The sequence below is a fragment of the Gymnogyps californianus genome, chromosome 9 (genome assembly GCF_018139145.2).
Source record: "Gymnogyps californianus isolate 813 chromosome 9, ASM1813914v2, whole genome shotgun sequence".
NCBI classification, from domain to species: Eukaryota; Metazoa; Chordata; class Aves; order Accipitriformes; family Cathartidae; genus Gymnogyps; species Gymnogyps californianus.
In genome coordinates this window covers 22,920,332-22,935,702 of record NC_059479.1, presented here as the reverse complement: position 1 = coordinate 22,935,702, position 15,371 = coordinate 22,920,332, and the positions used below count along the sequence as shown (strand labels likewise).

At 47.0% G+C, this 15,371-nt stretch overlaps 1 long non-coding RNA gene across 1 annotated transcript in view; it reads right to left on the bottom strand.

Moving 5' to 3' along the window:
* LOC127019849 (uncharacterized) overlaps positions 1–13,217 on the bottom strand; it is a 49,714-nt gene extending 36,497 nt beyond the window's left edge. The window contains exon 1 of the long non-coding RNA XR_007766987.1: positions 13,115–13,217. This is a non-coding gene — a long non-coding RNA (uncharacterized LOC127019849). The remainder of the gene's footprint in view (positions 1–13,114) is intronic.
* Between the last annotated feature and the right edge of the window lie 2,154 nt (positions 13,218–15,371).

Below are 15,371 nucleotides of genomic sequence, written 5' to 3'. Positions count from 1 at the left end.
TGTTTCTGAATGAGGGGTTTATGGTCTTCGTTTGGGGGTGTCATGCACAGGCGGCTTCTTAAAGCGTTCTGGTGAGAACCCAGCACAAAGTGTGAGCATGGGTGAAAACAAAACCTGAACTAAGCACAGAAATAAACAGACTCGGACACTTGGGAAATTTGTCTCAGAAAGGCTCCATGCATTTCTCAAATAGTTTCAAGAGTGCTTTCTGCTTTGCTTCTCTCTTTTCTTGGCTGACAGGAAACTCTCTACAGTTCTCCTAGAACGTATCACGGGTTTGTGGGGGCCAAAACCTTCCCCACCTCAACTGACTCCCATTTCTGCAGACTTGGCCTGCTCCATCACTCCTTGGGGCTTTTTGTTCCATAGGTGCAGCGGAAGTTATTGCTTCTTTTATTAGCATCAAGTTAGAGACTGATCTCCACTGGAAAAGGTTAAAAAAAATTAAGGTGATACAGACCAGCTTCAATGCCAGGACTGGCTAAGCAAACTGGGAGTTTCCAGTCTGAAAAATAGGTAACTGAGGGAGGGAGGGAATGATGTAGGTCTACAAAATCATGGGAGTGGCACAGGGAGGGTGAAGAGGCAACAAGAGCTGCACTGAGAAACCTGGGGAGCCGTAAATTAAACTAGCAAGTGGCATGCTAAAAAGAAGCCAAAGGAGATGTTTCTGCATGCACCTTGCAGACAGGCTATGGAAAACCTTGCTGTGGATATTAAAAGCATACATGCCCTCAAGAAGAGAGTGGTTAAGGTCACAGCAAACAAAGACACCAAGAGTTATTAAGCAAAAAGACGCCACCTCTCAGTCAGCACGTGCCCAGACGGCTGCAGGCTGGGAAACTAATCTTGGAAAAGACTATTTCCTTGCTGCCTTCTTAAATGCCTCCAATTTGAGCCACTGTCAGACAGGATGATGGAGTAGATGAATCTTTAATATGATATACTATGGATGGTCTTATGTTCTTAAATGTTTTTGGGCTAAATGAAGAACATTACAGGAAGCTACTTCTCCCTCACCTATTCCTTCGTGCTCTTCCCAACTGAGTCTTATTTCTTACTAGCATCCTTAGATATTCACTGCCTCTCTGCAAGCATCTGCAGGCAAGCATCCTGCAGGTCTTAAACCTGCCTCTCTTCCCCCTCCTCTGCAAAAAGCAGAAGGAATGTCAGAGGCCAAAGAAAAGATTTGCTGCCTTTCCGCTCAGAGCAGCATAGTCTTCGCAGCCATGGCAGCAGCCCCACGCTATGGTGTGCAGGCCGGCTGCTGGAGGCACACAGGGAGCTGGCTGCTCCCATGCTGTTGGCTCTCCTCCTGATTTCCAGCTGCTAAATTGCATTAAAAGAAGCTAGGACTGTAACTGAATAACATGACTTCTCAGTGTCAGCAACTACCATAGCTGCTAGAGGGATGTGGCCCATGGAAAGGAGGAAGCCAAGATACTCACACAGGAGAAGGGAAGCGTTCAGTGGACACTCCCTATTAAAATGAAATCCATGCTTTCTCTCCTTTTCTAGACCATTTTCCCTGTCTTGCTTTTTGTTTGGAGGGGGTGGAGGAGTGACATCAACATTGCTATGAGATTGAAGCAGTAAATAATTCTTTATCACCATAACATTGCAAACCATTGCAAAATCTCTATTGCTGTCCAGGCCAACACTTGCAATAAGCTACTGCCAAACAGGATGGCAAAAAGCAAGAATTAGCGGCTGACCCTGGAACATTTTCCTTGTCATTCAGGGACATTGCTTTCTTGACTCAAGGAAGAGGACAAAGAACAGTCAAATCACACAGAATTGAGTTAATATCAGAGCTGTAAGAATGTCATGACATTACTTCAACTCCGGTTTCCGGGGCTAGGAGAAGGGATTTGAAGGATGCTATTATCCAGCCATCAAGCTGTAGCATTATTTTGATGTTCACAGGACTAAAAGAAAAACTCTTCTAGAAGAATGCTATATGCTTTAGCACAGGCTAATAATTTCAGTCTACAATTTGTGACCATACTCCAACAATCTATGGCAGACAACTCATTTGTTACTCAATTATGTGGCACGGAAAGACAGTGTATAGCAGCATAGCTCTACTGATTTTGCCAATATACACTAACAGAAGATGCAGCTTATATATTTTTAAGCAATTTCTATAAAACAGTGTTAGATTTCTACAGAACCTTGGTGGTTTCATGCCTATTAAATTTTAATAGAGTGCATAAAATTGGCAGAAAGTACCTTCTGAAACGCTCTTTGTTACATGTCTGTATCAGTTTCCATCTGCCAGATTCTGTTACCTTTATGCATTTTGAATAGTCCCTTACTCCTGAAATAGTCCCACGAAAAGTGATGGGTTTTCTGAGACCACTGCAATGTACCTCTAATAGAGTAACAAAAAACTGCTGAAATGGAGTGATAAAGCCAACGTAGCTGGGGAATAGAAAGATGTGCTGAATCGTACCCCCACAGGTACACCTCCAATACAATTACATGTCTCCTTGGAAAGGAGACACGTTGCAATTTTCAAACCCTGCACCTCGCCTCTTTCCACACGAACTATCATCACTACTTCATCAAGGAAAGTAGGAGTGATATTATTACCAAAAAAGAAGCACATGCCCTCCAGTTTGCCCTGGGTCAAACCTGCTACTCCCTGGAGCAGGGTGTTGCAGTACATGTCAAACACAGAATAGCGCAATGGCTTTAAGCTTGCTTGTGATGAAACCAAGGAGCGCAGAGCAATAGTGGCACTGTGCGGGGACACGCGGTGTCTGGGACAGCACAGTAGCTAGGCATGGACATGTGGCATAACTGTTGAAACAAGCAAGGAGGGTGAAAGTACAGCACTACTGGTAACACCATGAGAAAGGCTGACGGGGTAGGACAGGGTGTGAAGACAGATCAGGGCCATGCTGAAGCAGGAAAGCAGTAGCGGAGCTGGGGGTGGGGGGGTGCACAGGCTGGTGACAAAGGGGGAGCAGAAAGGTTGCTGTGAGAGGCCAGTGTGACTCAAAAAGAGCTGGGAGGACATGAAGGGCTTCATCATGCAAAAGTGGATGAAGGAAGACAAAATGGTATGGCTGAATGAGATGCAGGAGAGCTGAGGGGAAGATCTGAAAACATGTGATGAGGCCATGGGGAGCTGCGGGAGAAAGAAAGAAAGTCTTTTTGCCTTTGGTCAAAAAGCAATGGTCAAATCTTTCTAAAGAGGCTCCGCTGTCAGCGTTGGTGTTCGTGCCTGTTGGCTCCAGCAAGCAGCATTCGGCAGGTGGAAATAGGAAGCTTGGTTATGAATCCTGAAGGAAAGACTGAAAGGACAACTGCTTTCCTTAGTGCTCTGGGATAATGCTGGGAAGGAAGAGGCAGCTCTTGGCCTTGCAACACCCCCATCACCCATTGGTGCTGGCAGGATACCTCAATGGCTCATTTCCCAAGGCTGCCTCTTCCTTCAGAAGAAGCTGCTAGTTTAATCCTTCTGCAGGCTAAAGATGTCACCACTAAAATCCCCATTTCACCTGCACAGTGTCAGTTTATGGACTGTGAGTAAGTCAGTGAAGTTTGCTCCTCTAAAAGTCATTTATGATCCCGTAGGAATGTTATATGAGCGCACGATGGCATGGAGTAAGGGTGACACACTGTGTGGACAGAGAGAAGTGCAATTCCTCCCCTCCTTCCCAACTTTTTTTGAGAGATTTGGTCTTTTTTTTTGAAAACTGAGTCCGGACTGAGGCAAACCCAAAGCAGTCCCAGTGGAGCTCTCCTTTGGTCCCTTCCTGCAAAACGGCTGAAGCCTCCCAGGTGAGCTCCTCTGCGCAGCATCGCTGCTGCTGCAGCAGCACAACCTCCTTCACGCCAAGCGCGCCCATCTTGGATTAAGCCAGTAGCAAGGGGCAATAAATCTGAGGATGTTTCTGGACTCTGGAGAAGAAGAGACAGTTTTCTGTGGCCTACTAACTGTTGCCACAAACCTATGAGTAACAAAAGACACACAGCTTCAGCGCAAATGTGCAGTTAGCTGCCGATGGCAATTTCTCCAGCAGCCAGTGTGGACTCCGCGCTGCGTGGAGAAATGGAGCAAGTCTGGCTCAAGGAGCTTAAAGCTAAGAGAAAAAAGATTAAGCAGCAGTTTCATGTTTTGGTTGCATTTTTAAAAGACTGTGAGTTTAATCCTCATCTGAAGAAAGTACTACCTTATATACAACTAAAAGGTTGCTGTGATTAGAGATCTTAATCCTAATTGCCACACACCAGCCAAGAGACGAAGACAAATACTTGTACAAAGAAATGATGAGAGAGAAGCAGAGATGAGAAATGCACAAGTCAGTCTTCAGAGCCCACCTTGCTGATTTTTAAATCCTTGTTTTTACTATTGAAAGCCCTTGCTATTCCCACCTCTGTCGTTTAGTGTATGAAATCCTGGCAGTATTTTTCATTCTTCCTGATGCCCAGAAGACAAAGAACCTCTGTACAAAAGAGCCTTGAGGCATTGCTAGGAATATTAAGGCTTTTAAAAAATAACTGCTTTGTTCTTTAAATGTTAGTAAACAGGCTGTGAGGTGGCAGGTGCCTGGCCTCCAGAAAACACAAAGTTTTGGTTTTTTTAAAAAGGAAGAGCAGCGGGTTTTTTTTTCACTTGTGAGCTTCACCCATTACTGAACATTGTGGGCAGAAACAAGCAGAACTCACCTGCCACGGGATACAGGCTTTACTGTACCACAGTTTCAACTCAGCTTGCCAGGACCAGTCAGTCTCATCCCCATGCCATGGTACCATGGGAGGCTGTAGTGTCATCCTTCTCCCACTTAACCCTGAAGCACATTCTCACCTTGTGAGTAAATCTAGTCTCTTGCCAGGCTGAGACTCCTTGTCCAGGATAACTACGGTACTCGATAGCTGGTGTTACTGCAGAGTCTGGAGCACAACTTTTATGAGAACTCCGTGTCTTTGGGATATATACTTAACCCAGCTTTACAGATGAGGAACGGAAGGACAGAGAGATCAAGTGACTTTTCCAGGAACACACAGGTGGGCTTTGGCGGAGGAGCAGTTTGAATCATGCTATTGAACCGGAGGCTAATGCCCTGACAACTAGATCATTCCGCCCATCTAATGTCTGACATCCCACTGAGTTTAAGAGATTGCTAATGGAGAAACTTGGAGAAGGAAGAGCACCAAACAGGAAAAACATATCTGACTTAATTTACGGGCAAAATAGCAGAATGCAGTCGCTGAGAACAGCAAGGTCTTGCTAGCTTTTTTTTACAGGAAAGAGCATCCAAGAAGTGTATACTTTATCTCTGAAATTCATGGCACAGACTGTGCTGAAACAAGGGCCTGAGCAGGGCTCCCTGGCCGGGGTGGTGACTCCCGGGAGACAAAGGAGAGCCTGTTGTCTCCAGCTCCACACAGCCACGCAGACGTGCTGGTCCTGAGCGCTATTCCTGGCCTTGCGCTGACTCACTCGGTGACCTTGCTGAGAAAGACTCTTACATCCAAGTCTGCCTGCCTGTAAAAGCCATCATGGTCTCCTAAGATTGAATTCTGTTCGAAGCACAGACGATGAACAAATATGAAATATTTCTTCTGCTTTCCTTCAACACCCACCCCCTGGAGTGAGCAGGAACTGGACAGATAGATGAAACTGTCCTGCTATCCTCCTATAAGCTCTCTCCGCACCTCCTTCCTTAATTTTACAATTAACTGTGAGTCTTGTTTTTGCAGTGCTCCAGGGCTGCACCAAGTCTTTCTACCATAAGAAGGACACGCCGCAGCCTTGAGGCAGGTGCTTATTTTCTTGAAGCGCTTTCTGTTTATATTCATGGCTGTTCATAGTTGCCCTCTGTCCTCTTCAATGTGACACCTCATCCTTTCCAGGCAGTAGTGGCTGGCCTTGGTAAGAGGACACCAAAGCTGCTAGCATGTTGGCTGGTGGAAGACAGGCTTTCTGCTAGGGCAACCAGGACAGGTTTGGGTTTTCTGCTTTGAGATTCCAGCCTGACGGCTGCTGCTGCTGCTGACCTATGCAAGGACAACGCGTGAAGCTTAGATTTTTTATTCATTGTGGAACATAGCCACCTTTTGAAAAAAACTGCATCGTAAACAGATTCCCTTTGTCATCTTACTAATACTACTCTGTTCTGTTAAAGGTGAAAGGACTTTTAGAACCTAGTTTATTCATTGCTAGTTACGTTTCTTCATCTAGGTTCAGAGCCAAAACTCATTAAAGGCAGTGGGAATCTTCCCATTCACTTCTATTCACTTCTGTTGGCCTTAGCTCAAGCTTTTATTCAGTCCCTCTTGGCTTGGACAATGAAGATCAGTGATGACAGTTTCACTATCAGTGTCTTTGTGCCACCATGTCTCGTTTCTAAAACCTTCAGCACAATGTCCATTTGTCTTTAGCAACTGCTTCCTTTCAGATTTCAAAAATAAATAAATCCATGGAAGAAACATTTCTTTTGGCTCTGCATTGGCTGAAAGCTCATTTGCAGACATTTTAATTTTGGTAGACAGTGTCTCTTTGATTCTCTCCATCATCTCAGCACACCAGCCCGCTATTTTTGCCTCACAGACTTGGCTGCACTGAGTCATGTAGCTCTCTCTGGTTTACTTTGGCGCTAGTGTAACCAGCGATAATCTCAGTGCTTGTCCTATGGAAACAAGAAGCATTGACTTGTGAAATCTAACAGAAAGATGGCAGCTCAGTGAAAGGAGTCCTGAGCATATTCTTGTAGCATATGCAACAGGAAGAAAAAATAGCATCATGATTAATGACATTCACATCACTGCAAGATTATCACATGCTCTCCAGCTGACGGCTGGATTGTGAAGCTTTGCTGGATGGCCTTCCTGGCGAGTGGGACATCTGGGGCTGTCCTGGCCTCTCCCCACTGGCCTTCCAGGTCAGTGCTGAAGGGAACATCTTACATTGCTCCAGATGCTGCTCTATGGTTACTCCAGTCGCTGAGAGGTAGCAAATGGGGTGAGAAAATAGGCCAGTACAGGCTGATCCAAAACTCCCACCGCAGTTTGCACTAGGCAGCATGAGGAGGGGAAGGCTGGAGTGGGGAGCAGCATTTATAACATAGCTTTTAAAAATCTTTAGACTAAGCATCGGTACATGTTAAGATTTAAGTGATAAACTGGGGCACAGTGCCCCTCTGGCATCAAGTTAAAAAGCTCACAGTATAGGATTCCAGCCTTCTGCTATCGGTTGAATTAACCCTAACACTTCTGTGATCGATGTGGCTAGTGTCTTGATTAATGTGAGTGCTCTGGAATTGCTAGTGTTTTTCTGTCTTGCCACTGTCAAGGCCTATCTGTGCTTTTTCTTCCTCTAAGGCTTCTCTCCCTCCACTCCAGTTATTGGAATCAGACAGTTCTAATTGGTGATCGTGCTTTGGAGATGTGAGCAGAAACCTCCAGCGTAAAGGGAATGTCTGCAGAGTACCATGGACGTGAACCACGTTTCTCATTCTCAGTCTTAGTGGTTAGAAAATCCTGCTTTATCCCCAAAGAGAGAGAAAGAGTGAGAGGGAATTAGAATCCAAAGCAAAATAAATAAAACGAGCATTCTTGGTCGCTCACTCTGAGACCTACAGCTGGATGAAACCCATTTTTCTCACACTTTGAAGTTCACATTCTGGCGAAGGAAAACCTTTCACATGAAATCTGGCCTCTGACTGAGGAAGGTCACGGCAGGGAGAAGATCTGGATGAAGGTACCTCAAAGGGATGGACTATTTTTCTTACCTCAAATGCTGTGTACGGATGAAACCTGGCTCATGAATTTCTTCCTCATTAGGTGGATATCTTTGTCTTTCTGCCACAGACTCTAGCAGAACAAAACCGTGATCAAACCCCGTGCCTGTCTCCTTTTGTTGATGGCTATTTATTTTCCTTAGCATTTCTCTTGTTTTGTACTCTTGGCTTGGAATTCTGTCTACTGCTCCAAACCAGTTAATTCTTCCTAAGAGTCATACAGGCCCAAGGCCTAGATTATATTTATAAGCTGTAAGGATCTCCCCAGGCAGCCTCAGTTATAAAGGATTCAAGTCAAACAGCTACAAGGAGATGCTCAAAAACAACCTCAGAGAGGAAACACAAAGAGATGGAACATCACACATTTCCCCCGTGTTAAAGTTTAAAAAAACAGACTACAGTTCAAAGCACCGTATAATGGGAGGGAAGTAATCTTTATCCTTTAATCTCCCATGTTTCCAGCAAAAGGATGAAATGTTCTGCTTTCCTCTGGTGTCTGAACACATGTATTTAAGAAGTTTTTCAGGCAGGTCCCCACGTTTTTGCACCAGTGGAAGGGCAAGAAAGATTGTGTGAGGGAAGAGCAGCAGGGCAGGCCAGGGGCTCGGACGGCCGCAGATGCAGGCAGTGACAAGCCACAACTGGACAGCGAGGGAAGAGCCTGCCAGGACGTTAGGCAGGGATGGATAAAAGGCCACACCAGAGGAAAACTCCTCATTCTTGACAGTTTTTAAACAAAAATAAAATTGCTTGCAGTATATTACTTATACTTTTGCTTTGTTGTTGTTGTTAAAAGTGACTGACAGGCCTCTTCCAGCTTTGCTTTGTGGCTTCGGATGATTCATTAAACCCTTCTTTGTCTTGTTTTCCCTTCTTGTATAAAGAAGAAAGTTGCACAGAAACTCTGTTAATGACTGTGTGTGCTTCCTGTCCTTCCCTCTGAAGCTGCCATCCCACAGAGGAGGAACAAGTCATCATAAACGTGTTCATGGCTCTGCTGGCCCCACATCTCTTGCTATTAGGCTTCTAATCGCCTCTGTACTACTGTGTATTTGAACAAAGCTGTGCAGGAAATGTTTTTCCCAGCTAGAGAAACATTTTGTTCCCATTCTGCGTTTGAGCCAAATGGGGTTTTCTTGAGGCCTTTTTTTCTGTTTTTTTCAAAACAAAGGAATAGGTTAGCAAACATGTCTGCAAGAAGCTGAATGAAGCAGCCAAAGGACAGCCAATGGACTTGTTGAACAGAGGACTCCTGCAAGACGAGAGAGTACAGTTTTCTGACCTAATTCAGGCTAGCGTCTTGAAACCAGACCTTGCACACGCAGGAGATCACCAAGTTGCAGGCAAGGCTGGGATGGTGCTTGCTCTCCCTAGAAACGGCATCCCTAGCAGAAGCTATTCCAAACTGAGACTTCCCACAGAAGTTTTCTGTTTTGATGACAAGCCATTTTCCAATTAAAAATATTTTCATCAAAAAATTCCCCACCCTGTTTTCTCACAGACTGCCAATGTTAACTTGTCTTTCGATCCCCAAGGGACTAGAGGATGTGTGTGCATAAAAGACAGCCTGACCAGATTGTGGAGAGAGGCACACTCAGCGATGGCTTTGCAGCTCTCCTCAGGATTAAGGCAGCTACTGTTGGCAAGGGTACCGTCTGTGTGAGGGGATGTGGGACTGGGGATGGACTGTGTACCCTAGGAAGTGATGGCTTTACTTCTGTTTACTGGCTTAAGGACCCATATGTAGCCAGCGCCTTGCCTGTCTCGGAGGTCAGCATATGCCTCCAAGGCACCCTATACATCAAATAAATAATAGCTGAATTCATGGGACATGCACTGTTTTATCCCAGAACAATGCAGTAAACTGCAGGGCACATTTGCAATGTCCTGCCTGTTTCCACCACCTCTTCTGGGGGCTTGAATTTACAGGACATGGAAAGCTGTCCATCCAAAAAGGGCTCTTTGTCAGGAAAATGACAAAGAACTCCTTGATACAGCACACTGCAATGAAAATCTATGGGCCTGCCAACTCACTGTCCTTAAAGGTAGTCACTACTCTTCTCTCCTACCAAAGATCACGAACACAGAAAAATGTCTTTCAATCCATTGTCATGTTCTGCTTGCTTCTCTTTCTGCAGGCAAAGCTCAGCTCTGGAAGCCCAAGCCAGCACTCACTAGCATAGCACAGAGCTGTAAGTATCAGCTCTCTCCAACTGAAAGGGCAAGAGCTGCTTTGGAGAGTACCTCCATTTTGCAGAACAGGCCTCTGGTCAGGACTGTCTCCCTCAAGCTGACAGGAAAGGCTGTCTTTGTGTCGAAGTGCCTCTACCTGAAGACACAGGGCAGAATTCACCATCTAAAGTTTAGGCTTATAGGCTAAACTTATCTCTTCCCTCTGCTATGGCTGAGGGAGGCAAACAGGCACCTGCCAAAGGAGGTTTGTAAAACAGCGGTTTGCATAGATGGGATGAGTCAGAAGAGCCTATCTCTGCAGTCACCAAGCAGGGCAGCCTACATAACTAGCCCAGATTAGACACCTAACATTCAGACAGCTACATTTAGGTTAGATACATTTTACCTTTGGCTAAGGCTAAACACAGCATACAGTGGAGGACGCGATTCCAGGCCCTGCTCTGATCAACAGCCATTCCCTCTGCTCTGCGTCCTAGATACATGCGTACTTATGATGAGCACCAACAGAGGAGCAAGACAAAGCGAAGGAGTTCCCAGCTCTGATATCGTCCCCTGCCAAGTTGATAACAGGGAATAATTCATGTAATCCTCTATGTCAGGCCAATGCCATAAAGGATGGAAGATACTCCAAGGGATGGCCAGGCAAGTTGCACGGTCAGTCTCTAGTTACTGCAGGTCTCATAGACTACACTGCCTTGGTCCTGCAAAACCGCACCGCTTGGTCCTAGCACTTCATGGTGCATGAGGCCACAGCCCCGATATTCTGGCCAAATTCTTGCAGGTTATTGCTTTCCATCCCAGTTGTCTAGTATTTCCACCAGACACAGCAATCTTCACTTCCTTGTTATTATTATTTTATTTAGTTATGGTCATACTGATACAACTGCCAGGTGCTTTTGCAAAGCCAAAGGCATTTCATTAGGAAGTGAAATGACCTTTTCTAGCCCTACTTCAATTCTCATAAGTATTGTGAGGCTAAGATATTTGTTAATATTAGTAAGGAGCTTTGAGTTTCTCAGATGGAATAATTGTCACGGCAAAACAAGTTGTGCTATTATGAAGAGGTTCTAATCCAGTTAGCAAATCGCTTTTCCCATCTGTATGAACAGAACATGCTGCTGTGTTAGGGAAGCCTGCTATGCTTTGGAAAAGCTCTAACAGGTTGCTACAGGCATATGAAGATGCTCAGGAACAAAACGTGCCATTCTTACAACCATATTTTTGATTTTGCATATTCTGAGGGAGAAAATAAAGAATTAAAAATAGTTCCCAGGACCATTTGGCCAGGTTCTCACACCAAATTCCTTGTGAAACTACACACTATAGGCATTTAATCTCAATTAAAAGATCAATTAAGTTTATCAACAGATAAAAGATTATCTGGGGCATTACACAAATACAACATGATTTGCTAGCAGCTGGTCAGTAACCTCCAATGAATTCTTAAACGCCTCCCTGTAAATCAAAAATAAACTACAGTTCTATAATTAAGCTAGAATTTTCGTTCTTCAGTTAAGCTTCCTCTAAGATTGGCCTTTACTATTATCCATAACTATTTAGAAGTCCGTTACTGCAACACAGATCTGGGGGAAGTTGTATATTCTAAAAATCAATTGTAGGCATAGAAAATGCATTTGTCATCTTTAGAATGATCTGGGCATTTATATGAAAATCAGCATTAACTGGTGACATCATGTGATGTTGAGAAAAGCATTCCTGATTTAACACTGTGCATGAGAAATGATGCTTCTTGTTCATAAGACTGGAAATATCTGAGATTATTCTGTGTTGAATTTATTGTTTGAATTTGGGACATTTCTACACCAGGTATCAATTCTGATCTTCTCAAGTGCCCATTTTCCTTGCAGGATAACATATGGATTTGTAACTCACAGAACTGTACCTATCTCTCACTTTGCTCTAGTGCATTTTAATGTAGCATACATACTTGTTACGTGCATTAAGAATTTAGAAGTATACTAAAAAGAGGCATGAAAAACTTCATAATACCCTGCTCACAGTTCAGTTTCACTAAAACCCTTGATATACACACAGTCTAAGGTCTAATGCACCTGCTATCTTTCTCTTCTTTTGAAAACGAACTGAGCAAGAGTAACAAAAAAATGCAAACCAACCCCGTCATTCAGCCATGGGGCCTGACAGTGCTTTACTGTAAGGCTGTAATAGGTCATTTAACCCCAGTGTCTCATTTGTGGCATTATTGGGAACGACAATCTGTGTGGGCAGCTGTAGAGCTTCCACCACTGTCTCATTATCAGTATAGTGTAGTGGTTTGTGTACATTAAAAGCCATGTAACTGGTATGTGCATTGTAATAGCACAGAATAGCTCCCTCCCCGTCACCTGAGTGCCGGCTGCATTTCCACAGAAGTGCCCCTTACGTGCACCAGGACATCTCCCAGGACGCCTGGCACTAGCTAAGCACGGTTTCTAACGCTTGCAGCTGAGGCTGCGCTGGCCCAGGAGGCACCTGTGGCTGAAGGAGCAGCCCTGAACCAGGGAAAGCCTGTGCTCTCCCAAGGCGGAGGCGAAAGGGGAAGCATCCGTGTGTCCCCTGCCAAAACCACGCTGTCCCCCACCATCGCAAGAGTGCTCGCCCCCGCTGAAATCCTGCCTGGTACGGCAAGAGCAAAGGCATGCGGACAAGCTGGAAGCCTTGACGTGTGGGTGGATCTGTCTACACCCAAGTGCCTGGAGATAATGCTCAGGTGACACAGAAGCAGCTGCTATGAGAAACCCATGAGAGATCAGGGAGGCAGCTGTGCTATATAAATAGTACCACCATTAGGGTTGCCTGAAATATCGTATTCAAACAAGAAACTTTCTCTGTGCCCCAAAAGCAAGGGATGCACAGCGGTGGCTGCCGCAAGAAGGGAGGCAGCAGGGCAGGGAGGACGGAAGTGGCATTCCAGCAGGATACACTGAGCGGCATAAAGAGAACCCCAAACTGCTAAATAACCAGGGGAAGGGGGGCAAAGACAGCGCTCCTGCAAGAGAGCCTGTTTCTCAGGTGGTGTCCCTCTGTGCTTCCCTTCCCCATGCCCTGGAGCCCTGGGAGCCCCGGAGCCAGGAGGAAGATGCCGACACCCTGGCCACCTTTCTGCCCTTGGGGGAAGTGGGGACAGGACTCGGGGAAGATGTTGCCACCTGATGCTCACGCAGCTCCGGCTTTGCAGGGACAGGCGATGCTGGGAGGCAGCGGGGGACAACTCAGTTCATTTCTTTGCCCCATCTCAGGCAGCAGCAGCAACAGGAAATCCAGGAGCTCTGTGAAATGACAGGGAGGGAGAGAGAGAGAGAGTGAAGTCCCCTTGCCTCGGCTGGTGACGTCTCTCCTTCCTCCTCTTTTTTTTTTTTTTTCCTGTCCCTATAAAGAATCTCGGGCTCGCATCAAACTTCCCAGCGAAAGCAAACCAAACCCAGAGGGGTGGGGGAAAAGGGAGAGAGAAACACCTAAGGCTGGATCTGGTCATGCCCAAGCCCCACTGCCTGCCGGCTGCCTGCCCCGGGCGCTGTGGGGTGCCCCCCGGCAGGTAGCCAGGCCGGGGGACGTGGAAGCTTCCTCTCGTCCTGCCTTGCAAAACTCGCTGAAGTTGAGAGATTTGTTCTTCCTCCCGATCTCTGCAGCACCTGCACCTCCCTGGATAAATACATCTAAGACGGGGCTTTTCAAGTGCAGCCACCTTATCCCCAACTCCAGGCAAAGGACTGCTCGGAGCAGCGACTCACTGACTGGAGGAAACTTTTTGCCAAACTTTTCACCAAACTTTTCTGGTGCTTTGCTCTGCTTTTTAACCCCCTGAGTTACTTTGCACCACCCAGGCGGGCTGGGGAGCCTTCTCTTCTCAGGCAGAGTAACACTCCCCCCCAGGCACCTCATGAATTAGAAAAGCAGGGGGAAACAAAGTTATTGTGAAAAGGGGGGGAAAAAAAGCCTAAAAACTTGCACCTCGAGAAGAAAAGAAGGAAAACAAAATCTGCAGCCGAAGGATGAAGCAGTGAATGGAAAGAACAATTTAATTGGAATCAACAAGTGGGAACTTCTGCACGCCGTGTTCTTCCCCTCCCTTCCCGCTCCAGCCCGCAAGCTTTCAGAAACTTGTTGCTGGAAAGAAAACTTGTCCCCGTTCGCGGACCTCTCCTCCCGCGCCTCACAAGGGATATAGCAGTCACCCGCACCGGCGATGGTCCCCAGGCCGAACGCCGCCCTGGCCGTTTATGCCCTTCAGGGGCTGCTCCTGATGCACGGTAAGACCCGCTTACACGTGGGTTTCTCGTTCTCCCCCGCTCGCCGCGGTTGAGCAACGGAACCGCGGCGGGACTTGCCGTCCTCACACCTGCGCCGCCCCTGCCGCGGGGGCGGCTGTGCGTGCGTGTGCGTGTGTGTGTGTGTGTGTGAAGGGGTGCAGGCAAGCCTGCCTGCCCTTGCCCGGCAGGCAGCCTGCCTGCCCTTGCCCGAGGACCGGCGGTACCGTCCCCCCCCGCACCCCCCCGCCCCGCGCCGTGCCTCAGGCGAGGGCGCGCGGCGGACGCTAGGTGGCGCCTCGAGCCCCAGGGGCGGCGGGGGCGCGCGGCTGCCGCCCGCACGGGCGGGGCAACACCCCGACACCCCCCCCCCCCCCCCCCAAAAAAAACGGGGCTCCCCCGGGAGCTCGGGGGGGGGGGGGGGCGCGGAGAGCCGCGGGGGCTCCTCGGAGCCCCCGCGGCTCTCCGCGCCCCCCCCCCCCTTTAAAACCCAGCGACGGTGCCGTGGCGTGTCTGGGAGCGCTCCACGCGGCGTGGGGAGGGCGCGTGGGCTCTCTTGCTCGCTTCGGGAGGGATCGGCGCTCACGTCGGAGCTGTGTGGGTACAGACATCGCAGGCAAGCGCCTACCTTCTCTTTTGGTATTTCAGTTCTTATTCACGCGGTGTTTCTGCACTGCGTTCCCCTTCTCAGCCCGGATGCTAGGTTAGGTTCCCCGTTCTCCAGCACTCATTTTACCCCGCTGCAAACGCACTCTCCCCTCTGGAGTTACTCTCGATTTTCGCCGATATCAGAAAAGCCAAGAGGCAGGTTAATGAGATTTAGAAGAGCTTTTCCATCTGCCATATGACTTTTCATTATCTCATTAAGCGTAAGGATTTCGCTGGATTACCATGCTGTTCATTCATAACACTGCAAATTGTGTAAGGGAGATGGTCTGTTATTTACTGGGGAATTCCTTCTGACAGTAATGATGATTTTGGTTTGGTTTTTTTTTGGATAGTGAATGTATTTCACAGCACAAGACTATTGCTTCTTCAGCATATTATAATCTTTTCATAGTTTAATATCAAGAGGATAGCTTCTGGAAACACTGTGAAGCATCACTGTCCTTGATTTTCTTGGATTCATTCAGGGATTTAATGTATTCCTTCTGCATGC